This window comes from Ammospiza nelsoni, chromosome 8, assembly GCF_027579445.1.
Source record: "Ammospiza nelsoni isolate bAmmNel1 chromosome 8, bAmmNel1.pri, whole genome shotgun sequence".
Taxonomy (NCBI): domain Eukaryota; kingdom Metazoa; phylum Chordata; class Aves; order Passeriformes; family Passerellidae; genus Ammospiza; species Ammospiza nelsoni.
The window spans coordinates 24,727,443-24,755,171 of NC_080640.1; the positions used below are offsets into that span (position 1 = coordinate 24,727,443).

The window sequence follows — 27,729 nt, forward strand, 5'->3', positions numbered from 1 at the left end:
GAAAATACGGATTCTCAGAAAAAAAATTGTAAATTCAGTTGTGAGGTTTTGTACTATGAAATAATTAGCTGTTGATAGAAAAATTTAATCTATCTAAAGGGAAGAAGAAATTGAAGTTTGGCATTTTGTTCACTCTGTCTGCACTATCACAGGGACTTGATAAAATACAGAAATCCTACTAAGAATCGAGTCCTAAATTTATAGTGTCTTTTTAGTACACATACATGTGGGAAATTTTGGGTGGTTGGACTTTGCAGCCCTTCTGCTTAAAAGAAGTTGTTATGACTTTGGAGTTTATTAAGCAAGAGATAACAGCAAAAATATTTTTTGAAATTTTATTAAAATGGTTTTTATTGTGACTCCAGACGGTACCTCTGTCTTCAAAAGGGAAGAATTAGTTTGCATTCGATAATGGCTGGTTACCAGAATAGACAGAAGTGTGTTTTCTTGAATGGAAGTTTTTGTACCAAGAACTGCAGGTCAGAAAGTACAGCACATTTAAAGGATGCTGTAAAGAGAAAAGGTATCAGTAAACTTTGGATTGTGCCTGTGGGTCAGTGCCAGGGGAAGGTGGGTCCTGAGACAGTCCAAGGGGAATTTGGGAGCTGAAGACCATCACACATCTGGATGACTGACATGTTATGGCACTTAGCAAAAGAAGACAGCTCTTTGAAATGAACTTATGTGACCTGAGAAATTTATTGGTGGGAAAACAAATGAATGTGAGAATGAGCTCATTCTGTTGCTGTCAGGGAAACTAAAGCAGCCATGAACCTGAAAATAATGATGGACATAACTCAGAAGGTTTTGTACAAATAAGCATTCAACTGCCTAGAAAGCAATAAGAGCAGAGGTGCACTGAAGTTTAATGAAAACTATTTCAAAGTTCAGAAGTGGATTCAGGTTGTGCTGGAGTTGCTAGAGTTCAAGAATGGTTAATATGAAAGTGTTGTTCATCCTTTCCTAAAGATGCCATCAAATTTCAAATGCAACACTAATCCACAAATTGGAGGATTTAATTGCATTAGATCTAAGAGAAGTAAAGAGGAATAAAGATGTGTGCTTAGTGCTCTGTTAATAGAATGTAATGCAGCAGAAGAATATCAGTGGTAGGGCAATATGCTTGTATATTGTATCCCATTCTCACAGAAAGATTTCTACCCTGTGCAATTTCCCACAAGGAATTTAAATTTTGCTTCTGTTGAGTGTTGAGGTACAACTTATGGATTCTTTGCTCCCCAGTTTGAGCCCCTAACTATGCACCAGCTGTCTAAAACTGGGCATCATAAAGCAAGAATTAATTGATTAGCTGAGACAAGCTTCAGTCTTAATGAGAACTTGTGTTAGGATAGATGACTGGGCTTTATCTGGAGCAAAGAATACTCAGGTCACCATGTTCTCTACACTCTGACAGGAGGAACTTGCAGGAAGCATTTGTGTTATTGTCTTGGTTACTGTCATGCTCTTGCCACGAACCATAGGGCTGGCATGACCTCATCTGCACATGTGAATTGTGATCCAAAAAGTGCTGAAAGGCTGGTCTTTGTTTTATGACTGCAGTTTTAGATTGTCGTGTGAATTGTGCATAGCCAAATTTCAGTGTTAACATTGGAAAGTTGATGCTTTGTCATTTTGTTCTTTCTAGGCAGACTTATGCCCCTTACTAAATTGTTACATCTGTCTTTTAGTCCAAAGGGATGTTATTTTTATATTTAGTTCATATTCCCTTTAATAGATGCTACTATGCATTAGGAAAGATATTATTTTCTGTCCAGGCAATTGTCTGCCTAGGACAGTTACCTGGTTTCTGTTCCCACAGCGTCTGAGCAGCTCATATCACAGTGCACTCATCTCCTCTGTGCTTCTGCCTTTGCCCTGAGTCACAGAGCAAGGGCAGTGGCAGGGTGATGGTTCCAGAGGGCCAGTGGGTGACTTCAGTGGGATCTTCCCTTCTCTAGACAACTGTCAGTACAACACTCAGTTATCCCTGCCCATATCTTTTCTGAGTAGCTGATGGTCATAGTGGGACATGTTGTGTTTATTTCTAATTGATATTACTGGTGCATGCCTGATTTTATTTCTTTTTCACGTTCTCAGAAGTAAAAACAGTAAATCAGTCCTAAGGGAGACCTGCGTGAAGGTGTCCAGGATAGTAACATAAATGAAGCTGCTGAATGAATAGCAAACTCTTTTGTAGAAGAGTACTTTTGTCCTCTATACCTTTATTGATGAACTAATCAGATTGGACAGGCTCCAAATTCCCAGAACAGACAAAGAAACTTTGCAAAGAATGAAACAGTGCCTGTGAGCTCAGAGGAATGCACACTGATTAAATCAGGTTAAGACAAAGGCTTATGGACAGCCATTTCTTCTGCTCCCAATTATGCCAGGTACTTAGAGCAAGTGGGCCTCCCAAAACTTGCAAGAAACACTTGCCTGTAGGTCCTATGCATTTCTTTCTTACCCTTTTCCTCTTGTGTTTCCTTAAACAAATAACTTTAAGTTTTGAAGAGTATTTCTATAGAAATCAGTAAAAGAGATCAAAGTTTGATTACTTACTGAGATAATCTAGGTGATAATTTCATATGAAGGTTCCTCTTGCTATAATGTTCATGCAATGAAGAAAGGTGAAATAAGCGGTAAAATCAAAACTAGTCCAACGATTATGGTCGTGTTTCTTTTGCTGCGGCCGTGTCCAAGCACATAAGCTAGAATGGCACTAAAAGCCAGGCTCCAATGTTGATGTGTGACAAAGGATGGGCACAGTTAACTGGTGATGTTAAATGCAAACATACTCTATAGATTTGCTGTAGGTTTTCTGTCTTCAGAGAGAAAAAAATATTGTCTCTTTGTAAGCACAGTTTTTTAAGATCTCTGCTGAGGGTGTTGAAGATAAAAATGGTCTGTAGTGAAGAAACGTTCAGTAATTTTAATCTTGAAGGAGATGAACTGATAATCAATAAGGATATTTTCTCTAGTGCATGTAAAGAAGATATGTCTTGACTTCTGTAAGAATATAAAAGAAAGTTTGGCTAGTGTATTGCACTTTTGTCAGGTCTGTGAGCTGCTGTACAGGATCTTCCACATCACAATATTTTCATTTAATTTGATGGTCATAAAAAATTTTGACTGAAAGTTGTGGGTAATGTATCTTCTGTGCTCCCTGAGCTAAGGGAGAAATACCAGGTAAGGTTTTCCTTTGAATATGCATTTAAAAATTTTAATGAGATTTCTTTGGTAAAGGACATAGCCCTTTGAGGTTTGTTTAGCACAAATGTTTGTGCAATTAAGCATGAATGTTCATACTGGTGGTGAAAATTATTTTTAAGCTTTCTTATTGGCAAAAAAGGTGGAATTCAATTGCTAAAAGACGAGTGAAAATAAATGCACCTTCATGACTGTTCACTGCACTGTAGTTGGTTAGAGAATATCTAAACATGAATGAGACCAACAATGTGTCTGTGGGGATGAGCCATAGTTCTGTCTGCAAATGCACATCCTAGATTATATTTGTTTCTGCTGCTGTAACTCTCATTAAATCTGTTTTCCTGAAGTTAATTATTGATAAAATTATTGTATCTCTACATATTGAAGAATTTTGAAAGTGTGCTGTACAGTAGCCTCTGGCTGGTGTCCAGCTTTTAATTACCATGGCATCTGGCTCCGTGTGAGGTGGGTGAGGCACCGTGGCACTCAGGGACAGCTGCAGCCATATGGTGTTCTTCGTGGGTCAGCATTCCCAAAATTACTGTTTCTGGTGGGGTACCAGGTGATGTAAACATTGGTGGGGAATTACAGGGCTTGACATAGGTCAGGCAGCAGGGAGGCACCAAGGACTGCTTCAAAAACAAGCGTGGCTTCACCTGGGGAAGTGTCCAATTTAGACAAAGCTGGCAAAGCGGAAAGCCAGAGGTAATCAAACTGCAGTCCAACCTCACTCTGCCTGATCTATTTGTGACCTACAGCTTTGAAATTATTCAGGGATTTTGATAACCAGGATGTCCCTGACTCATTATCTTTCCAAAATTCAGTTTCCTGGAATACAGGAATTGGTTTTCTGCTTCAGAATGCTGAGGCAATTTTCCCTGGCTATGTTGAAAGTGAGATAAGTAAAAGTGAGGTATGTGTTAGTTGCAGGCAGAGGCAGGTAAATTAGAGAACTAAATAAAAGTATAAATCCTATAGAATAAGTTTAGATTTTTGGAGTAGCACGAATTGCATTATTCACTTTGCTGAATTTAATTGTGACAAAATTCAAGTGCTAATGCAAGTTTTAGAGTCCTGGATTCACACAGCCTTTTCTGACATCATAAATAATACTTTTGGAACAGCAAAAGGAAGGTCTGAAGCCATTGGCACACAAAACCTGATGTAGGACCTTTGGTTTTGGATTTAATATTTAGTTTGCTACTTCTCGGTAAACGTCTGTTTTCAATGTGTTTTTCTCAATGTACAATTAACAGTATGCAGATACATTTTAAAAGACGTGTCATATGAATGAAACCCCCTAAAAAAAAGTAATGAATATATTCCTTGTCCAGTGTATCTTGTTGGAACACACTGTCTACACTGAAATGTAGAGATCAATGTGTATGAACAAGATTTTGACTTATTTTCTGAACTCATTGGACAGCTATAAATTAGGAGATCATGCTTCTATGGAAAGACATTAAAATAGCAGTAATGAAAAGCTGTCAGTGGCTTTTCAAAAGCCCTACTGGATAGCAGAGTTACATGTCCAAAAAACCAGTATTTGTCACAAGGCTAATTCACCTTCAATAAATCAACACTTAGAAAATTTTGTGTTAGAACATGTGTGCATGGGTGTTAAGGCTTCTGGATTGAATGTAAGCACAAAAGGAACAGGATAGGCTGTTATGTGGTGCATAGCTGAGCTATAAAAATGGTGGATAGGACCTCAAACCCAAATTGTTTATGTAGCAGTAACAGGGTTTCTGCATCTCTCTTTACAAATGGTTTTTTTCTACTTGTGCATGAAGGCCAGGACAGAGAGGGTAACAAATGTGCCAAGTAAAAAGCATGGGAAAAAAATCCACATTTATCTGAGACTACTCTTTCGTTTTGGTTCTTATTAAAATCACAATTTTTATTACTAGGAATAATACTATACAGCATTATCACTAAGTTTAATTTCTTTTTCTACAGAATTGTGTTTATTTTTTAACTAGAGCTATTTTATCAGAAATTAGTGAAATTTACTACCAAGTATACATTTTTTATGCTATTCAAATAATGTTTATGTTCTGTTTCTTCTGGCCTTGCTATACCATCTTTTCTTAGTGCCTTCCTTTTTCTCCTCAGTCTCCTTCATATTATCTTTTTGCTCTGCTCCTTGATTATCAATAATACCCACAATTTAAATTTCCCTTGTTACCTTCTCTATATGAGGGAACTTTGTAACAATTGGGATTGTGACCTAACCCTGATAATGAAAACATCCTTACTGTTGTGTGTTATGCTGGATACTTTACTACAGTCGTCGTGCATTAGTGTTCATGCAAACCTTTTCCATGTTCATATTGTTCTGTGTTGTGTAAATTCATCACTTTCTAGGCTGAAATGTTCTAGTATGGGGTGGTAGTCATTTTACTTATTATTAATTTTGAGTGAATGGTATGTAAATTGATTAAAATGCATGGTATAGGTGTGGAGGGGGCAATGAGTTGTTTGAGAAGTTGTGTTATTAGGGAATGAGTGAATGGAATGCAAAAAGATAATTCCTAACATCACACACTTCTAGAATTTAGGGTTTATTTTAAGAGAGTATTTGTGAACTCAAAACAGATTTTTTGTTTACCCTTGGTGCTGCAGGGAGACTGACATATATTAGCTGTAGAATTACAAAAGGGAATGTTGAACTGCTCATTTCATAGACAGTTGTCCAAGAACTAAACACTTTTGTGAGACTGAGCATTTGCTTTTCAATTTCATTATATATTGCTGTATTGTTTGCAGTTTTCACAGCTGTCCTTGAGTTTGCTTCCTGGTGGGAACTGACACAAGGGGTTTGGCGGTGGCATTGTCTGAGAAACCTTGGGTACTCAGAAGGACCTGCTCCAAGAATCACATGCAAATCCTAATGCTGCAAATTGAGCTAAACAAAGGTTTCCAATAGAATTAACACAAAGCACAAACGAGGAAGAGAAACAAATGAGGTGTTTTAATGCACATCTTGACCTCTGGGAGTCAAGAAGAATTAATGTATAAGATCTTTAAGTCCACCGGTGATAAGTTGTTATGAATTGGGTGTAAAACACAAGCATCTGTTTAACATATCAGAGCACTGCCAAGCTGCTGAGGACAAGAAACTTCCCTTCTCTAGTCTGGAATATATTGAGCAGCTTGAGCCAAAGAGCAATCAGTTTACTGGCAGGGGTGGAAAAATGTACTTGGCCTTCCCCTCATCCAGATAAATAGCTTAGAGGAGTACACTGGCATGGATGAAGAAAAACAAACAAAAACCTCGTGTATTAAATGATGTGTTGATTTATATCCACTGGGATTGAGAGTAGTTTAATCTAACACTGTCTAAACATGAAGCAGGTTCTGAATATGTAAAATAGAAAAAAAAAACCCTTTTGAAATACATGGACTTAATTGCATTTGGTACCCAAGCTTGGATGCAGCAAAGAAATGGGAAATGATGTACACATGGCCACCCAGTGAAGATGCTAGAAAATTGCCAACTCTGACATCAAGTGACAGGAAAATGGTGATTAACACCATATGTCATACTAAAAGGGAGGTTTTGCATTCAGGATGAATCACAGGACAACAATGTGCAATTTGCCTTTTACCCACTGACTGAGAGAGATAAAAGGAGAAAAAGAAATATGGTGAAAATTGTAAAGATGGGAGAATAACTACTAAACTTTTAAGGAATGGAAATGAGAAGAGTTTTCCTAGATTCTACTCCTTGCTACATAGGGTGAAGACTTTTACTGTCCATTTGGTTTAGTAAATTTTCCCTGAAATAGTATAAATAAATGATGCTCTCTAGTGAAAGAAGTATAAATGATCTTGGTAAAAATAATACTCATCATAAACACTCTGCTTTGTAAGGAGGTTATTGTAGTGGAACAATTTTGATGAGAAAGTACTTTAATTTTGTTTTCTTCACTAGTATGGTAGCATGTCTTCTCCAAATAGAACCTTCTATACACTGCAAAAGCAGAGTTAATATATCTCCAAATGCATCTGAAAGAGTTATGTGTAAGGCTTTCCTCTCTTTTTATACATGCCTTCTCCCCTTGGCTGAATTATTCATTGATCTTTCCTATGCATGGATTGCTTTTCTATAATTATGTCTGGGTTATTTTTGGCAGATCCCAGGATCACAGGCTAAATCTCACTGGAAGGAACCTCACAAGGTCTCTAGTTCAAACTCCAGCCCAGCTCAGGGTCAGCTCTGAGAAAAAACCAGGTTGTTCAGAGCTTTATTTGATCTGATCTTGAAGGAGGGCAATAGCAAAACCTCTCTGGGCAGCCTATTCCACTGCTTGGCCACCTTCATGACAAAAAATGTTCTTTATACCCAGCGTGAAACTCTTTTTTGTTTTTCTAAACTATACCCATTGTCTCACATGCAGTACCACAGTAAAGAGCCTGGCTCCACCTTCCTGATAACCTCCTCAAGGATTATTGTTTATCTTGATACTGTTTCTTTTCTCCTCCAGATTAAAAAAAACCAAAACCAAGCAACCAGAGCTTTTCTGACCTACCCCTAGGTTACAGCTGTTACACCTTCTCCTCTGTTGAGCAATGACTTCTCTACTGTTTGTTACTTTTAGTAAGCAGGAGTCTTAAATTAAACTATCAGCTTTCTTGCCTCATGCTTACTCTTTATAAACTTCTCTGGAGTTGCTGGCACTTTGTACACGTTACAAAACTCCCAAAACTTTGCAGCCTGAACAAAGGTCTTGCAATAATTTCTAGGTTGCCCTTCTATCTGCGCTGTCTTCCCTTCTGACCAGTGGTTCAGTCTGGCCACGTTGATGCTTATACTTATCAGTAGTGACTGATTTTAGCCTAAAGAGCAGAATTTCAGTGTATGTCAGGCCCAGCTTGGGCATATTTTGCCCAGGGTCACAAGGGTGGGACCTGAACCAGGCACTGAGAGTGATGCAAGCACCGCAGCTGTTCCATGTTGCTCCTGTCCCTTTCACCACCAAGCCCCTCCAGCCCCCCTTCCCAGGCTGCTGCTTGCTGGTGAGCATCAGAACGTGTTTCAGGGTGTTCCTGCCAGCAGAATTCTGCCTGCATGAGAGAGATTGAGACCAGTGGGGTGGTGAGAGTCTTCTTTCAACTTCCACTTCTGAATCCACCAAAATGACTGCTCTGTTTCATGGCTTCCAGGAAGGGCCTTAATATCACTGTTTACAAAAATCAGGAATATCTGTCGTATGAAAAATGAGCTAGAATGGCAAAGAATCTTCTAATTTCTCTCTGTTGTCATCTTATTGCTGTCCTCTGCAAAAGGTCTTGCATTCTGTGCATGTTGAGATAGCAGGAAGACGTGCAACATTGATGGTGATTCCTTTTTCTTGGCACAGAAATGAGAACAACAAAAATTGGGCAGCAGCAGTATTGAACTGGGGTAATGGCTTTTAAAGATTGTCAGCAGAAAACTAAAGCAGCAAAGGTTAGGATTGTCCATCGCTGAATAAAGTTCTGCTTTCTGCACATCATCAACAAAGTATGAAACTGGGTGCCAGCTAAAATATGGGTGTGTCTTATGGGTGTCTGCTAAAACAACACAACAAAAGGGCTCACAAGATTAGTAGTGGCATAAAGAATCTATTTTCCTCTGGCTATTATGACAAAAATGTGTTACTATCTGTCATCTGCTTGGCTCCTTGTGTTCAGCAGACTGATGGGTGTGCCTGATGGGTGGTGGGCAGCTGCTCTCACCATGCAGCTGGCTCTCCCTGAGGAGCACTCCGTAAGGCCAGGTTTTGTAAGGCTGCAGAGGTGCAGAGCTGTGCTTAAATCCACCTCCTCGTGGCTGTGATTGATGTAGCTTGGCTGTCAGAGCTGTGGAGGCAGCTTGCACTTCTGCTATCCATGCTGTACTTGTCTCTGCTTTAATGGAGTGGTTCAATTTCCATGGCTGTATTAGCCTGGCTTCTTTCTCAAGCACAATAAACACTCCTTGAACAGGCCACATGTGCACTTTTACTTAATTACCATAGCAGCATTTCTCAAATAAATAAAAAAACCCAATACTAACTGACTTCTCATACAGAGTGTGATCTGAGTGGGCAGGCAGTTATTAGCAAAAGCCAAAGGGCTTACTTTTTTCTTCATTTTTCTTAAAATCTGAAATCTGCCAAAACTTCCTGCTGCTCTAAATCTTTGGGACATAATTTAGTGTCATGCAGAGATGCCTATATTTAACATTTCTGCAAGATGCTTCTCAGAAGAATTCATGAACTTGGATGGGCAAGTAATTAAGGCACTTCAGTTAATTTATTAGCTGGCATGCTTAGGCTAGGTTTGGGTGTTCTACATAGCATTGCATTATGTGGTAATGGAAATGTGGAAAGAGCATGGTACATCTAAAGAATCACTTCTTGTCAAGCCACACTTTTAGTCCTCCTGTGGTTTAGTTTAGATGTTCCACTGCCAAGGTCTCTGAGTTACTCAATGTATGATATTCTGCTTGAATAAATGTATGATATTCTGCTTTAAAAACCTGGATATTTAGGTCTTGCTTGCAACTCTGGCTTGAGATTGTCTGCCTGTGAGCAGTCATGTATGGTAGAAAAAGCAGCTGCAGAAAACACTTTTTATTGCATATATTGAATAAATCTGGTCCCCCTGCCCTCGTAAGCTTTTATTTCAGACACTTGCCTTGCAATTCCAATATGTGTAAAGTAAATAGAGGTGAAAACCTTGAGTCATATCACTCCAGACTTATCCCAGCTCTCCTCCAATCCAGCCTGTGTGCCATCTGGAACTCCTAGGAAATCCAGGGAAAGTGCTGCATCTAGTGCACACCACAGTTAAACCTGAACCCTGCAGCACAGAGGCACTGCCAGAAAACCTCTCTCACTTGTCAGATTAGGAAGGGAACTTTCCTGAAAAGAGGCAGTGTGGTTTCAAGAGATGTTTTTTAGAGTTTTGAAGTAGAGACTTGCCTGTCCCACTGATGTACCTTGGCCTATTAATTGTTGTGGAACATGTTTCATTATAAATCAAAATGTTCATTCTTGAGCAGAAGTTCAACCTTTTTCAATTAAATGGGAAGTTCCAATTTCTTTAAACAAAGAAAATAAAATAACCCCAATCCTTATAGCAAAACTGGTGGAAAATGCTACTCTGTGAAAGCTACTGTTAATAAGATGTAGAATCAATACTCTTTAAGCTGATGGACATTTAACATCCATTTGACAGTTTTTACACCCTTGGTAGTTTTTGGTCCTTATAGTCAGAATATCACCCCATATTCTACACTTATAGCCTAATATATATCTATCTAAATTCTCTCTGAATTGTTAGGTGGGCATATTTTTTCTTTGTTCACAGAAATCCTCAAAATGCTCATTGTGGTAGAATTGAAAGCTGTCAAACTGCTCTCTGTGCCTGGTGTAGGGGAAGTGAATCTGCTCTATGGCATATTAGGATTGTGAGCTCTTATTTAAAATGGAAGCTGTTCTATAAAGGTTTCAGGCATAATTAGAATATAGTGGGAGAGAAATCCCAATGGAAATAAGCACAGAGAGTGATTGGCTCGTGCAGGCTCTCCAAGGTGCTGCCTACCAGAGACACATAAAACACATAAAGAGCTCAGTCAGCTCTAAGGGCAGGTGAAATAAGCATCTGCTTATCCTAGCAAGGTGATACAGCTTGCAAAGGTATAAAAAAAGGAAATTTGCTCTGGTGGCTCCTTTACTGTTTGTTGGCAAGGAACATTTGCTGCTAAAATTTTCAAAATGTTGGAGCTGATCTTTCTGACCCTTCACAGAGACTTGGGAGGCTAATACAGGAGGGAATGGAAAACTCTTAGAAATATTTCTTCCTAGCAACACCTATTTCATCTTGGATTTGTAGCATGTGTGTAAAAAAGAGGAGAATGAACTTAAACAGTTTAACAAAAGTTTATCTACAGTTTGTTTTACCAAAACAACCAGATATGGATGAAAGATGCCCAACAGAAGCAGGATTTATTGTAGGGGTGAAAAGAAATTATATGTAACAGGAGTAGACCCTTCCCCTCTGTATTTGTTTGATACAAAATAAGTAAAACCAGGAGTTAATTTAATTTACCTATTCTATCTGCTGTATAATTGTATCTCGGGACTGTAGTATCTCCCTCAGGTGGGAATGGACAGTGAAGTGGAAATGTGTAACTAGAGTCTAAAACACTGCTGGGTGTCAGGAGAGAGCAGTTCTATTGAACAGTTTTTGACATGGTGTTAGTCAAGAGTTTGGAAGAAAGCCATTTTTTGAGCTGGTATAATAGCTGTGTGAAGTGAAAGTAAATTTAATGCAGGAGCTAAGTCATTGCTTTGGCTGAGGAGATGAGATGTGAATTCAAAAAAGATACTTCAGCCAGCTAAATTTTATGGCTGGTTTTTAAGTAAGTGTCTGTACACATACACCGTGGTTGTATTTAAACAGATCCATAAATTTTTAAATATGACATTGTTTGGGGAACTTTTTCTGTCTTCTTCAGCTTATAAAAGGCTGAGCAAGTGCTTAGGTGTTCAGAATAGCTAATCGCCTCTTCTTGTTTACCATGGTCTGTAGTTTGTGTTCCAGAGTTTTCCCATTCCCTTAAGGTGCAATCTTAATTTATTCATCCTTAAAATGTAGCCATATTTCCAATTAATGCTTGATATTTGATATCTGCTATTTGAAGTGCTTTGAAGATGGAAGAGACCAAATAAGTGCAAACTGTTATTCCTATTATACATCAGCTAAAACCAAAATTTGCTCCCTTTAGAAGTAAAATCTGCCAAAGTTAATATTTGTTGTAGTGGATATTATTAATTTATTCTAAACCCATGCAATGGAAATGTTCATGTGTTGAAGACTGCTGAATTTAGCTTTTCTAAATCTTTGCTTTTTAAAGCAAGCAACAGATTCATCATTAATTTTTGAATGATGCACAGAACAATCTCTCCCCCTTTCCATCTGATGGTGAAGATTATCCCTTCCTCTGCTTTTATTTTTCCCCTTCAGAGCAGCAGAATTGCAAAGTAATCAGAAGACAGGAGCTGTATTTATAGCCCCCCAGTTACCTCACTGAGAGAAGCATTAATGCAAATCAGTTTATGCCTTCTAAAGAATGCTGCAATCATGTGATGCCTTCCTAAGGCACAAAAGATAAGGTGTATCAAATTTAGAAGCTCTTGGTGAAGGTATATCCTACACAAACAAAAACCTTTGCTGTTGGGAAATGAGAAATATATAGTATGGGGAAAAACAGTGATGTATTTGTTTTAGCTAAAAGTGTGTATTTTGGGGGATATAATAAACAGCCTGTTAGACTATCTCCAACTCCTGACAATCACATCATTTGTGTAAAAGCTATGCTGCTATTTGTTAACATGGTTGCTGTGGCAACAGAAACCTTCATCTCTTTGAGGTAAAATCAGAAGTGTGGTGAGCGTGGAAATGCAAGAGCTGACTTTACACACACACAAATGAGTGCTTTGTCTCTTATTCCTCATTTCACACTAGAGAAAGACTAAAGCTTTTCTCTTTTCTGTTTCATTCTGGGGCTGGGGAGGGCAATTGAGAGTTCTGAGTGGTAGAAAGTGAAACCCACAGAGGGACTGAGCCACTCCTGCCTGCTGGGCTGCCAGTGGCTCCAACAGATGGTATCAGGTCTCACAAGAGCCTAATTGGCTTATCACAGGCAATGCACGTGGAACAGGGCCTTGGGTAGAGCCAGCAAATACACGTTCAGCTGATGACTTGATTTTGTACCTGTGCTTTTAAACTAAAATATAGCTAAGACAGTATGAATCCATCTGAGAGAGCTGGATTGGAGCCTCTTGGAGCCTGCAGTCCTTTGCTGGATTGTAGTACAAATTACTAAAAACATCTGTGGTGGATGTTGTGGGCTGGCACAACCTGGGCATTTGCATGGGAATTTCCATGCTGCCTCTGCTCTGGGACTTGTAAGGGGAGATCAGCCAATGTGTCCAAAGCAATGCCATGATCTGTACAATATGCATGGAATCGTATGCTCTAGTTCAGGGAAAGGCATGGAATTCAGAAAATTGTAATTTTTTTAGAGGTAGTATAGTGTAGTTAATGACCTATATCTATCAGTTTTAGTGATCACAAGGTTTTTTCCCATTTCTTTCTAAACGGCTGACTAACAAAGTAAGTCCTTTGCTGCTTGTAGGGTTTTCTGAGTTTTAAAGTTTTATTTCAAGGCTGCTGTTTGAGTACCCAGTGATAAGAAAAATAGTCATAGAATTAACTTTTCATTTATGCGTTGTGTTGTCAAAAATCTCCATTGTCCTGGTTTGAAACAGGTTTTTCTCCTACTTCAGCACCTCCTTAATGTGTGTGTCGGTGGACAATGCAACTTAAAACCAATAAGAAAAAAAACCAAACCTTCATAGAAGCTAATCCTTTGTCTCTGACCTATAATATGCCATGTAGGAAAAAGTAGTGAACACTAAAGCACCAAGATACCTGCCCAAAACTCTTACAAACTCAAGAGCATAAAAACCCCAATTTTGAAAAAATTATGGGCTTGTGCAGACCATATAGGGGAAATTATACTGAATCTAAAACTGGTTGATTGTAAAGTTTTTGTAAGATTTGAAGCATAGATACCTTCAAATGAGTCTGGGCACAAAGATGCTGCATCAGACAACAAAAGGAAATTCCCTTCTGGAGAATGACTTTCAGAGATTCACTGGATTCCTGTAGCTGCTGTTCTCATACTGTGAACAGGAGCTCAGAAGCTGCTTTTGATGATTTACACAATAAGTTTATAGAAAAACATAGATTATAGAAAGGGAGCAGACCCAGGAGCCCACACAGTATTATTTGTTGATCATGATTCTGAAACAGAATTCCCTCAAGTCCTCATTCAGTTCCGCATTTCCTTGAAGGGATAGGTACAGGTTCACACATATTTTGCAATATTAACTGTCTGCTTATGGGATTGATTGTTTGTAACATTCCAAAATCTGGTCAGTAGTTTACATGACAAGTAATATTTTTGTCATTCTTGGATTTTTTGTGTTTCAGTTTGCAAATTGTTTTCAAATTTGAAGTTTGTTTTTGTAGTTGCTATCATGTTTAAAAGTTACCAAAAAAAGGAGTATAAATCTATTAGCTGCACTGTACTTAAATTGCTTTTTGTATGAAACCTTGAGGTTTGCAGTCAAGCCCTTGTGTGGGTCCATTCCTCTGGAAAGAAGCAGGTATGCCAGAAGGTTTCTCTAAACTACTTCTGTATAGGGAGAGCAAGCAGTTTATAGGAGCCAATAAAGCGGCACCCTATGTCTCCAAATCAGCAAGCAACTAGAGTTTGATTAAAATTGCTATTGGACTCCGTGAGTTAGAGGGTTCTTACCTAGCACTATCTATAAAATTAATCAGCCACAAAATACCCCATGCAGATTGCCAAGGTCTTCTCCCAAGAAGTTTTAGAAAAGAAGCACAACTGGCACTTCAGCTCCCCAGCAGTTTGTGATAAAGCAGCATGCATTGTGGCACTTCATTGCCCACTGAGGCTGTCACACCTGCAATAAAAGCACACACACATTGTGCTGTTCCTGGCACGGTGCTTCCTTGCACGGATTGTTTGGCATCCCTTGTCACTGACTGTCCCTTCCCTGAGCAGCTGCTTGCTCCTGGTTTCACAAAGCTATTTGGAGCACAGCAGGGGATAAGCTGCACAGGGAATTTTGCTGTGAAAGCTTAAAGGCATCAGCATTGCAAGTACCCATTATACTGCCCCTGGAGAACACTAAGGGAAATAATGTGATTTTTCATTTGGAAGTTGTATGGTAAAGCCTCAACAGCTATGGCAGCACAGGCTAGAGGAGCTCCCCCATAACTCAGCACCTCAGTGAGACCTGGCTGGGAATTCAGCACCCACTCAGTGATCACATGAAAAGAAGGTACGTCAAAAGCCAGATCTCTTCAAAGCACTGTTTGCTATTTCATCAGTGCTTCTCACCCTGGCATTCATTAACCTTCTTCTGATGTGCTGTACAAGCTCTGCACAATGAGGGAGGCACACTCCTTGCAATTTACAGTTTCAGCTGAACAGTGCTTACAAAAGTATTAAGAACCTCCATTCCAGGCTGATCCAGGCCAGTAGCCCAGGATCTTATTTCCTAACCTGTCATTTATTAACCATGAACTAGTATCAATGTTAGATGTCTGAGAGAAGGAAATTTTTAGACTTTTATACTGAGTAGGCCTTTCTTTTGCCATACTGTGATGCTGGAAGAATTGGACAATTCTTTGATACTTTCAGGTTAGATTATTTCATGCTGAGCTTCTGGAGTAACTATGCCTGCAAAGCAACAAAATCCTACATTTCACTAGTTAGCCTATTCCCCAGGTACACAGGGAAATTCTGTCCCAGAGCTGTCAAGGTCTGCTTTACAACCTTGGCAGTTTCCAATATCCTTACACATTATGGCAACCCACAAAATGGCTTTTCTGGACTTTTAGTGCAGTGGGTGCTGCTCTGGCCATCATGCTGGAGTTCTGCATTTGCTGGCTGCTGTCAGCAGGATCCCCCAGAGTCAGTCAAGGCACCTCTGCAGAGGGATCCACAGGGGATGTGACCTCAGTGGGACTGAGTGTGGAGTGGGTAGGAATGCAATTTGCTGCAGATCAGACTGTTACTGTAGGTCCAAGAAGTTTATAATAAAATATTTTGAAATTGTCCTGCAATACTGGTAAGGTGGAAGTGGCCATTGTTTTTTGTGTTGCCTTCTTTCTTGCTCGAGTCTAGGTGTTTTGCTCAGGTGATTCTGTAGTACAAGGTCAGTTTGTTCATTACTAGAATGCAGCATTTGCTTCTCCCCAGAGTTTAATTTCTAAACCTCAGATTTGCTGCATTGTAAGACAAGAGATGGTTAGAATGAATTTTAGACTGTTATTGTTCAAGATCATTGTTCAGTGTGTGTTCCAAGGTTGCTACTTCATACTTTTTTATAATTAAAATCTCCACTAATTTATTTGTAATGTTTGGGTGATTTGAATTGAAGTATGCTTTGGTTTCATATGTTGTTCTTTTTTCTCTTTTTAGTTTCACAGCCCCCCTTGCCCCCCAACAAAAGCAATTTCATCAGACAATTTAATTGAGGAATCAATTATAGTAGATAAATAAGTCTTATACTGAATGTCTTGTAACTATGAAGTGTAATCAGCCCTAAATAGGGCTGCATGTTTGACTTGAAACAATTTGTCCCTCATTGTTAATTTATAAGTTTTGGTTGTGTTCAGGCTTCCAATGAGTTGCAGCAGTGTTGGGAAGAGGAAGGAGCTGACCACTGTGCGAGTTTGTGGCCTGTACTTGGTGACTTCCAGCAAGATAGATCATTACCCTCAAGAATTTGTGATTAAAAATTACTCCTCCTCTTTTCAGTTCGGTCAGCAGAACACTGAATCTAATTTTAGACCAGTGCTGACCTAATTTTAGGAAACTGAGTTCCTGTGGGTCCTGTGTTACTCCATAGCCTGTTTTCTCTGTGCCCCTCTTACAAGGGAATTATGAGGCTTGTCTTGCAGTCTAAAAATCTTGACCAAGGTAACACTTAGAGCTATTTTCATGTAGGCACTTGTTGCTTGCATGAGCTCTACCCTGCTGTAACCTTTCTCTCAAGGCTTTCTTTAGGTGTCAGGTATTCTGATTTATTGCTGCTTGTGGATGCAGTAAAAGATGGGGCACAAAGGGAAATCAAATTATCTGAATTCTTTTCAACCCAATACATTTCTCAATATATTTCAAGCACTACTATTCAAGTCTGCTTGATATGGCTCAGTATGATGTAAAAGCTTAGGTCTATAAATAATAAATTAAATGTATTATAGCTTACCAAACAAATAGTTTCTAGAAGAGCAAGTGATTCCACTCACTTAGATATTTATTGCACAAGCAATACAATACAAGTGAGGGGAGGATGCTAGCTTGAACCATTTCTCTTGGACTACAGACAATCCCTCCCTTTTTTTGAAGCAGTGATGACTCTTACAGAGATGGCTGGAGAACAGAGGGAGCTAAAGGAAAGTGCTCCTTTCAGGGAAGCTAAACACACTGTGCCCCCTTCCCTTTGACACAGCCAAATGCCATTGTTGGGTTATTGCTTCCACACTTCTCCTGTTCCAATGTACCTGAGTCATCACAGCTGAATAGTAACCATTGTCTGTGATAAACTGTGAATAGGGGATGATGAAGTGGAGGTTTCCTGGAAAGGAGCAGAATTATTCTTCAGAATTCCCTATCCCTTATAAAAAGCCTTCTGACAATCTGGAAACTGACAAGTGTGAGCATTGTTAAAATTCATGTGGCTTGGAAAAAAGCCCTGTTGGATTGTCCATTTAAGCACATTTTTAGGCTGCAGGCTTTTACACCAGCTACAAATATATTGATTTTTAAGAAGAAATTATTGACCTTTAAAAGCCTGGAGTCAGCTGCTGCCTGGCCTGTTGGAGACATTTGGTTATTTGTACTCACAGAGGTGAGAGCTGGCACTTTGGAGTCAGAGCTGGGCAGTGAGCAGAGCTGAGGGGTGGGTGAGGAAAGCACAGCATTTACTAACACAGAATTACACAAGACTCACTGCAGAAGGTACCACTTACAGGACATCAGTCCATATTCCAGAGTGGGGACCTTAAACTTAATTTCTTTGCTGCTTCTGCCCTATTTCTGGGACAATTCCCATACCATCTGTGATTTGAAAAAGTTTGGTTAATTCTTCTGTGCCTGCCTCACTTGTGCTGCCATAACAGTAATAACATTTTAGCAATGTTAGGCTGTACTTTCTAAGCAGTTTAGTACTCACAAACATGTATGATTGTAGGTTTCCTAATGAGGGGTATGTGTATGTAACAATAACTTTCATATTTACCAAAGGATGACTGGGTTATTTCTGCTATGCCTTGTGTTTACATTTTCACCTCAGAAAATAAATTGTTTCCTAAGTTCAGGCAGAAGGGTGATTTTTCTGGCTGTCAAAACATATCAAGAGGTGATACAAATGGGATATTAATCACTGTGAATTAACAGTACAGCTCTGAAGATAAAAACAATGTTGTTATTTAGTGACTGTATGTTGATGATAGATTAAAGAATACATATTGGGTTGCTTTTCTGTTGATTTTTCTTCTGGTTTTCCTTACTTGAAGTGCTCAGCTAGTATCACAGAAGTTCTCATCCCCAGCAGGTTAACTGGCATAGGAAGCTTGGCTCTGGCAATCTAAGATGTTCAGTGAAAAGAGGTTGTAATGATTTAGCCTGGCACTGAGTCACAACAGGTGAAAATCAAATCCCCACTTAGCTCTACAGCTTTCCACTTTTATACTAGTGCTATCCTGGCACCCACATTTCTTCTCTGCAGTATTTCTTTCTTCAGCAGACTCCAGTTCTGTGCTGCTGCAGTGCAGAGCTGTAATCTGCTCCTTCTGGATGGACACCCTTGTGCACTGGCAGGGGGAGACCAAAATGCTGCGTGCTTTCTGCTGTCCTGACAATTTATGGGTACTGAGCTATCCAGCAGAAGGATCAGAATTCATGATCCCCATCCCACTGTCACAGAGAAAATCCATTTGTCCTGCAGTGCTTCAGAATGTGATTGACAGGAGATGAAAGGTGTTGAATTGATTTTGTAGTGTGCCATAAACAGAAGCCAGAGTGACAAGCATGTTTTGCTGTGGTATCTGGGCTCCCACAGCATCAGCCCCCATCCCTGCCCCAGCTCAGCTCCAGCAGGCATTGTCCCTGCTCCCATTGCACCAGGACTGGCAGCTGAAGGGGCACTTGCCTTGGCAGAGGGATTAGATCTAAGGACACATGTTCCAGTTCCTGCCCACAGTAATGGACCCGGCTTTTGGGGAGGGGACCTCTGTTGCATCACCTAAATGTTGTCTTTGGAACTTTGCCTCATTCCATTGGTGTCCAGTTCTGGGCCTCTCTGTACAAGAAGGACATTGAGGTGCTAGGATGTGTCCAGAGAAGGGGAGGGGAGATGGTGACGAGTCTGGAGCACGAGTGCTGTGAGGAGCAGCTGAGGGAGCTGGGGGTGTTTAGCCTGGAGAAAAGGAGAGATCTCATCACTCTGCACAACTGCCTGGAAGGAGGCTGGGGCCAGGGGACCAGTCTCTTCTGCCAGACAACCAGGGACAGGATGAGGGGGAATGTTCTCAAGCTACACCAGGGCAAGTGGGACATCAGGAAGAATTTCTTCACTCACTGAGAGGGTGGTCAGGCACTGGAATGGGCTGCCCAGGGGGTGGTAGAGCCACTATCCCTGGAAATGTTCAAGAAATGACCGAATGTGGCACTTAGTGGCATATTTATTTGACAAGGTCATGTTTGGCCAAAGGTTGCACTTGATGATCTTGCAGGTCTTTCCAACCTTAACGATTCAGTATTTTGTATTTGTTTTCTTTTGCATTCATTTGTATCTTAATCCTTATTCCTTTATTGATTTGTCTCTAAATCCACTATAAATGTCAGAAGTGCTGCGAGTAATGATGGAGAAAACACCTGTTTCTTTTCTTTTTCCCTCTCCCTTCTGTCCCTCATTTCCATGTGTGCCCTGTTGCTCCCTTTCTTGCCCCAGCTGTGTTCACTTTATTCATGAGCAGAAGCAATCCTGCAAAGAGATTTTTCAGGCAGCTGTAGTGAGTGCTGAGGAAACTGAGGAGTTTCCTCTGTAAATCCCACTATAATCCTGTACAGAGTTGTCTCTCTTTGTCCTGCTCTTTCCTACTGTGTAAAAGACATCCTTCAATTTTTAAAATCCTATATGTTATGTATGCATTTGGCTCCAGATAACTTTATACATTCTCTTTTCAAGAGATTGCACAGAATTAACATTTACATTTACCCTTAGAGGTGCAGCACTCATAATAATCTTTTGATTAATGTTAAACCTAGCAGTTATGCCTCTTTCCCCATTAGGTTATCCAAGAAACAATGCTCAGGAAAAAGAACATTATTCAGGCAGGAAACTCCCAAAATTAGTAGTGTGATGTGACTGCAATTTTCCTGAGACTTCTGAAATTATAAATTTTGGGGTTTTTCTTAATAACAAGTGGTAGAAGCACCTGTCAATTCTGTTGAATTCTAGCTCAGGTCTTCTAACCAGTTTCCCTTTCTTTTTAAAGTTTCTCTCAGATTTCTTTGAGAAATGCATTTTAAGATTAAATTGCCACGTTCAGACAGGATGAATGTGCTGCAAGGTAGTGGCTTTAGGTTAGTTGGTGTGAAGAGCTAGGAATGATCCCACTCTGTTGTGATCAGCAGCTGTAAGGTTCTGTACTTGCAGCTTGTATTATCATTTTTGAGATCTGAAACTATTTTTATAATAATGGACTTAGGTATGTAAGATACTAGGTTTGACACAGGTAAAATTGGATGAAATGACAGGGTTGCTGTGGTATGCTGGAAGCCAGACTCATTCAATGGTCCCATTTGACTTTAATATTTATGGATCTTTCTGCTAGTTTTGTTTTTATTTTCTTTTTTCTCCCCCATCAAATACCAAACTTCCTTGCAAGCACAAAAATCCAACTTAGTTATTTACATCTCCTGAGGTTTCAAACCCATTAAACAGCAGAGAGGCTCAGTAATTGTTTTATTACTACTACTGAAAGTGTAATAATACTAGTGGCAACAGAGGACAGTGAACAAAACAATGAGAGAAATGTAAAGGCTTAAATAAAATCATTAAAGCTGTTTCACATGGGATAAACACCAATGTCAGGTTAATATTTCACACCACAGACAGCAAGCTCAATTAACTCTTTCTTTCACTTCCCTCCTGAAGAAAGTAGCTGTAGCAATATTTGGCTTTGTTAGAAGTGTGGGGCTTTCTGTATTGGTCCCTTCCTCTCAAATCAGTCCCCAGCTATAAAGAAGTTAACAACTGTGACATGGTAGGTGCTTTCTGCAGCTCCTGGTAACATGGGGGTTGTCTATTTTAGTTCTGTCCTGGCCCACTTCTGTTCTGTTTTGCTCTCCAAGAGCAGTAGATGGGATATGCACAGTTCCAGGTGGCTCCTGGCAGGGCAGGGCATCGTTCTGCTGCACACACCCCAGTGGTGTCCCCAAGTGTCCCCTGAATATGTTCTGGCGTGGCAGGACCTGTGTGTTTCATGACCTGAACCGTGTCCTGCAGTTTTTATGGGATACTTTCTTGTTTATTATATATTCAGTGTATTAGGCATGACACAGTAGTGACTGTAAAGTTGTGAGGAAGGCAGAGTTTGTAGGTGTTTGGGAACTGAAGAAAGGCTACTCAGCTCAAAGATTCCATGTTCTTTTCTATTTATGTGAGGATGCCTATTTAAATTTATTATTTTCCTAGAACCTTGCCTCAAAAGTGATTAGTAAAGCTGTGGCTGTATTTCTGTTTTGACAGTAGGTTTTGGCTTCTTTAGTTTCTGGAACTTTATGGTGTCACACATGTATGTATGTGTATGCAGCACACAGTTTCTTAGAATTTTTGAGTGTTTTGAGTTTCATGACAGAATCTGTAAAGTTTGAAACTTAGGAAAAAATTGAGTATTTTCATTGCAAAAGTTGGAAAAAAGTCTTTAACAGAGAGTTATGTATCTCATTTTCTGTCACCACCACACACTTTGTGCTCTTGGGTTGGACTCGATGATCTTAAAGGTCTCTTCCAACCTAGAAATTCTGTGACTCTGTGATTCTTGTACATCTTGATGCATTGATCTTGTCCCATAAACCTTCAGTATCTTTGCAACACAAAAAATCATTTGTTACATGATTTTGAGTATCATGTGGCTCCAGGCTCCAAGTTCCTTATAAATGAACAATTTACTTGACTTTTACTCTGGTTGCTTCACTGTGTGGATCCTGCCATTGTTCTCTGCATAACCTACAGATCACTTGGATGATGCATGTTTCACTAAATGTTACCCAACATTGCTGGTGCCCCAAGGAATAAGAACACTTTTCTGAAATACACACCATCAACGTGAAAAGGTTGGGAAAGTCATGAGGAGAAATAGGAAGGAAAAGCCACACAGACTGTGCTGAGTATAACTGAAAATTCAGATTGTCTAACATGCATTCCAGAAGTGTCATCCAGGAGAACTGCTCTAGAGTGTACCCTGCTCTCAGAGGTGTGTCCCATTGGACAGTCAGGTTATTCACACAGATTGTCTTTAACACAACATTCCTAAACTAGCCAACAACTCAGTAATGAGATTGCCTCAAAACCTGGAGAATTTATGTCCAGCATACTTAGCTTCCTCATAATTTTGGGGATTTGAATTACAAAGGAATACAAACAAGCAAGCTGATATTGAGTGAAAAGACTTTTCACATGGTAATGAAATGAAAGAGAAGAAAAAAGTTATTTTCCTGTTGGTTCAGATTTTAAAGACTTCAGTTTTCAAAAATCCAGATTATTTCACAAAGCTTGAGTATGGGAAAAGTTACTTTGTGATGAACACAATATTGTTTTTATTGTATCTATATTAGATTCTGACACTATTTCCATGTATATATACTGAGATAACACTACACATTTGTTACATTACTCATTTATGTTTTAGTTGGATGCACCCTTCACCCGTGTAGGTGGTCAAAGGTCCAGTTCTATTGGACTGAAAATGCTAAAAGAGTGTGGTAAAGTTTGTTGGAAAATGCAAGAATTGAAGGTAAAGAAAGAATAGTTCTTATCTACCAAGTACATTCATCACTAACTCACAGAGTGTCTGAAAGATGTCAGGAGAGAGTATTTCACCAAGAGGGTGGCTGGGCACTGGAAGAGGCTCCCCAGGGCAGTGGGCACAGCTCCAGGGCTGGCTGAGACCAAGAAGCGTTTGCACAACTCTCAGGCACTTGGGGTGTGACTCTGGGGATGCTGCTGTGCATCCCCAACCCCATGGAGTTGGGCTCCATGATCCTGATGGGTCCCTTCCAATTCACAATATTCTATTATCTTATAATTCTAAGACTTCTTTACTTAAAGAAAAGGGTTGGATGCCTGTTTTGCATCACGTACATGCCTTAATTTAACCCCTATAAACATCCTTAGTCTTAGACTGAGATTAGATTTGATCTCAACTGATGAGAGCATGTTACAAGAAGGTTGTGGAAAGCAATGTAACAAGTGTGCAAAGTGTTTCCTATTCTAAAAACAGGGCTTGAAATACCATCTTAATCATGGTTAATTATGGTGGTGGGGTCACCATCCCTGGATGTGTTTAAGAAAGGACTGGATGTGGCACTCAGTGCCATGGTTTGGTTGAGGTATTAGGGCATGGGTTGGACTCGATGATCTTTAAGGTCTCTTCCAACCTAGTCAAATAAAAAACTTTAAAAAACAAAAAAAAAAAAAAAAACCAACAAAAAGAAAAACAAAAAAACTTTTGAAATGTCACTTGTAGGTGCAGTTGCCTTACCTTACAACAAAGTACTGTGCAGTGGGGAGGATTTAATAGGTTTAACTCTATTCAGGGTGCAGGGAATAGATCTACAGATGCTGGAGCTCCTGTGACATTAATAGAGAGCTATGAAAGTGGCTAAGTATGGTTGTTTCAAAGGAGACGAAACTTAATCCATTTTTGCAGATGTCTGTGTAGAATATGCTTTATCAAGTAGTTGGGATGGGTTTGAAACCTTTCTAGAGGTTGTTAGCAAGAGCTTGTTCCTAATGTGTAAAATCTTGTTGATTTGTTTAGAGCTCTTCATTCTGGGTGGAGCTTAATGTTCAAATGAAACATACAGCAGTATCAGACAACTGAAGAACCTTCTATTCAAGCTGATTTTTGAGGGGAAGAACTTGGCTGAAAGTTTTTCTTTTATAAATTAAATCAGTTACAAGCCTGAATCCACCTAACTAACCACAGCAAAACTCCTGCCTCCCCTGAATTTGGTTTCTGGAGGCGAAATGCCAAGAGGGATGTAAAACTCTGAGCTGAGGGGATCCCTGGCCACCCATCAGAGCAGCTGCCTGACTCTACTTTCAGCTGCTTGTGGCTGCTTTAATCTTCTAGATTCAAGCAGAGCTCCAGAGTTGAGCAGGTGTCTGTCTTAGGGATGTTTTTTCTTTTCACCCAGTTCCAGGGCACCAGTTCTGCATCTTATTGCTCCCTGAACATGTTTGACTGACAGTGGATTCTCTATTTTCAGTAAAATAGGTAGGACAGTACCTATCAACATTGTGCTGATTTTCCTAGTGCTGTCCTTCCAGCTCACCAGTAATGAATGACCCAAGAGTCTGATCACAGAGGAATAGTATTGAAGTGTTTGTTTGTTTATTTTGGTGAAGATATTTTGCCAGCAATGAAGCTTCACAGAGAGACCAGTGATAACCCCATGCCCCTCATACCAGTCTTGCCACCTGGACCCCAGCCAGACCATTTTTCTGTCAGTGATACTAAATGCCATACCTTTCCTTAATAATTCATCTTGCAACAAAAAGGCTCAAGCTAAAGCATGTGTTTCTGCTTTACAAGCAGCTCCCTGCACATGTGCTGACTTTGCAGCTGCTTCCTGCACTCTTTGACTTCTGTAATTAGAGCAACTGGCCAGCCCAGCTAATGATATTAAACTGACTGGTCTAGAATGTCATTTATCTCAAGGGTTTAATTTGCTGAGTACAGGGCAGCACAATACAAGGCTTGCATGTGTTATGGCTGTAACTTGATTTTTTTAGCTCTTGTTGCTAAGTTACAATAAACTGTTATCACAGTAAATTGTCTGCATTTAAATGGACTAAGATTCCACCTGAAAGGAGCCACCCAGATGAGAATTGATAATGTACTGATGTCTCAGAAGAAAGGAAAATAACACAGAAAAGCCAAATTGTGAACAGGGTAATTTTGTATTCCAGACATTAGCCAGACAGGCTCAAAAATAGCTGCTCAGACTCCAGAGACTATGATATGTGCTTCACTAGCAAGTGGCTAAGAGATGGAATACAATAAATACGTGTAATTTAAAAATAAGTTACATTAATATTATCAACTTTTAATGGAATCACAATGATCTGTTGTCTGAATTGTACTTTAGAATTACTTTCCCTAGAAATAATCTCATACCCTTGCAGTCAGGCACCATATTGAAATGCTAGGGAAAAGAAGTAAATTTTTAAAAAAGTATCAACGTCTCTGCACTTCTCTAAATGACTAGAAATAACCTTAACACATAATGTTGGTACGTGCTTTCCACTTTTACAAGTGGAAAATTGTACCATATTCTGATGGAAAATGATGTAGAATCCATGCTGACACATCAAGATATTGACGTTCTACCTCTTCCCAAAGCTCTGTTTTAAATTCCTGAAAATTCTCTGAAACAAGAACATTTTTTCTCCTAATCTATTTTAAGGAGTGCATGGAGAGGGTAGTAGCTAAGGGGAGTGTTTATTGGTGCCATGTTTGAGTTCATTCCAAAAATATTCATGCTGGGTCAATGGCTTGTGGGTCTTGGTGGCTGCTGGGATGCTGAGTGGTGTTTTTTTGGTTAATTGCTGGTACCTGTTTGGTCACCTCCATGGGTGGGATCAACGTGGGATGCATCATCTTCCCTGAGCACAGAGTCCTTTTCATGGCAGTAATGTCAGGGCAGTTTTTAAAAAAGGGTTTAAAAGTCAACTCCTGATAAACCTATTGCCAGTACACAGAAGGTCTGAACAAATAGGACATGTAGGATATTGCAGAGAGACACCATAATCATGTATAGGAAACAGATAAATTCAGTTGCAATTGTGACTCTTTCCACAGTACAGAAAACCTGTAATACAAGCAAACCAAATGTCTTCCACTGCAGTTATACCATTAAAATCCAAAGGTGAGATTCTGGGATTCTGCAATGTGCACTGGCTGGTCTGATACTCTTGTTTATAGTATAGAAAAATATGATCCTGGGCTAATTTTAAAGGTGTCACCCTCCAAAGAAAGCCATTTGCTAAAAAGCATTGGATTGACAGAAATGAAGCTGTAGACATTCAGTGAAAGATTTCCATTAAAATCACAACTAAAAACTGTCAATCAGCCCCAGCAGAAACCTGCTTAGATAACTCTGCTAGAAATACTGTACCTCCTCGGAAAATGGAAGGAGTATATTTAGCCAGGATTTCAGAACGGGGAGAAACAGCTTCTCCCTTTACTTTAAATTGTTGTGCCAGAGACATTTACTGTCCTTGCAAAAACCCTCCTGCAAGGCTGAATTTTTGATTCACAGCAGAGAGGAATGCAGACAGAATATGTAGTGCAGCACTGCCTGTGCTCCAGCAGACTTGCCCTGGTGTTTTCAGCGAGCACTACTTTTGAAAAGCCCCCAAATGGATCACATCTGTCTGAGAAGCCCTCAGAGAGAGGGGCAATGACAGGGAAGCGTTTCTGTGGGCTGTGGAATCTCAACTCGTTAAAGTGATGAAACAACTGCTGTGGGAATGAATCCGCCCGGAGTCCATGACAGACGCCGGGTACGCTCCATTCCCAGCAGCACAGCACAAAAGCCTCATCATTCAGCAATATTGGGAAGCCTCTCGCATCCACGGGAGCAGGCGGTAGTGCAGCCTCAAAAGTTGCATTAAGGGGGGAAAATGCAGGCACTAGGCTGTGTTTTGACCTGCCTCCATCCCCCCGGGGGTGGCTGGGTGGTGCACGCAGGGTTAACCCCAGAAAGACACACTGATGGCATGTAATGCCAGGTGTTCAGACACCCACCGTGTGCCAGCTTTCCTACACAGCCTCGGCTGGCCGCGGGGTAAAAATCACTCTTAATTCTCTTACCTTGGTCTAGTGCAGCGTAGCTTTTTGGTTGTTCTCCGTCCGCTATCAGCAACAGAGGAGCTAGCGGCAGATTGCAGCGAGTCATCCTAAGCGGCAGAGCGGGCTGGCTGCTCGCACGGGCTGCGGGCCGGCTGCGCTGTGTGACCGCCGCGGGCTGGCCGGGCGGCGAGCGCGCCCCATCCTGCGGGCACGGCACGGCACGGCACGGCACGGCACGGCACGGCACGGCACGGGGAGCCAGCGGCAGGAGGAGCGGCAGGGAGCACAGCCAGGCAGGAATGTACCATGAGCCCGCGGCTCCCTTCCTTCCCCGCCTGCTGCTGCCCGGCCCCGCAACGCGCTGCCCAAAGTTACTTCTCAATCTGTGATGCACTCCCCGGTTATAGAGCCTCCTCCCCGCTCGGGTCTGCTCTGTAGTCCGTGCTCGGAGGAGCTCCTGGGCATCTCGGCGATTACATGGTCCTCTGTCTCCTCGGGAGGCCGGCGCGGATGCTCTGTGCAGAATGTGCTCTGTCTGTGGCTGTGCGAAAAGCAGCACTCGGCTCCTTGCAGCAATTTTATAGGCTGTGTAGCTGGGAGTGGGAAACCAAGGGCAAGGGCGGTAATTCTGGCATCAGAGGGAGAAAAAGATAGGAAAAGGTGTTTGAAGCCACAATTTTGTTGGGGGGAGAAACATTTCTTGGATACTCCTAACACAACAAGGTTGGGATAATTTCTGAGTCTCTGGTTTATAATCTCATGACCTGTTTCTGCAGATCAGAGATTGGTGCTAGA

General features: G+C 40.5%; 1 protein-coding gene across 2 annotated transcripts in view; it reads right to left on the reverse strand.

Moving 5' to 3' along the window:
- The window catches only part of RASGEF1A (RasGEF domain family member 1A), a 147,570-nt gene extending 120,110 nt beyond the window's left edge, over positions 1–27,460 (reverse strand). For both annotated transcript variants that reach the window (XM_059477041.1, XM_059477039.1), the window contains exon 1: positions 26,956–27,460. The gene's annotated coding sequence lies outside the window, so the exon portion shown is untranslated. The remainder of the gene's footprint in view (positions 1–26,955) is intronic.
- Between the last annotated feature and the right edge of the window lie 269 nt (positions 27,461–27,729).